A 700-nucleotide genomic window follows, 5' to 3' on the forward strand; every position below is an offset into this window, starting at 1 on the left:
GTTTCACAATATAAGAATACATGTATCTTCAAGGCATCCCCCTATCCACATCACAGAAAAACCTGCAGCCCCAAGGTTCCTCTCTCAAACGCCAGCGACAAGGTCCAACAGTTCTGATAAGGGGAAGAATCTGCAGCACTTGAAATCGGAATGCACAAGGGCAAACAAAAGGGAGAATACGTGTAACGATTAGCATTCTTTTATTATTATTCAAAAAAAGGCCAAGAGCAAAAGGAAAAGAAATTCAGACTTGCAACACTTAGGGTCATTGATGTATTCAGATGAAAAAGACGGACAGAAAGCAAAAAATACATAAAGAGCAATTGCTAAATTAAACCCTATTTGTTAATCAGCAAACAGTACCTACTGACACTACTAAAACTTCCCTAAAGCTCCCTACAGCAGTTACATTTCACGATGTTTACCAGGAACACACCACATCATCAACAGACAGATCTAAAAAGAGAAACACGCTTACCGTCACGTCATAAAAGAAACGCAATGACGTATCGCAAGTTCCTTTTTTTAGATGGAAATCAGCGAATTCCTCCCTTTAGCAATCATCACAAGGAGAAGTCGGCCAACCAGAAACTACACTGAACTGGTAGAGGTAGATACTGGCGTTGCAAGGAATGCGTGGCGTGGTTCCGGCAAGCGGTGATCATCAGAAATGTCTACGTGCGTCCAGATCATAATCACT

The sequence above is a fragment of the Penaeus monodon genome, chromosome 29 (assembly GCF_015228065.2).
Source record: "Penaeus monodon isolate SGIC_2016 chromosome 29, NSTDA_Pmon_1, whole genome shotgun sequence".
NCBI classification, from domain to species: Eukaryota; Metazoa; Arthropoda; class Malacostraca; order Decapoda; family Penaeidae; genus Penaeus; species Penaeus monodon.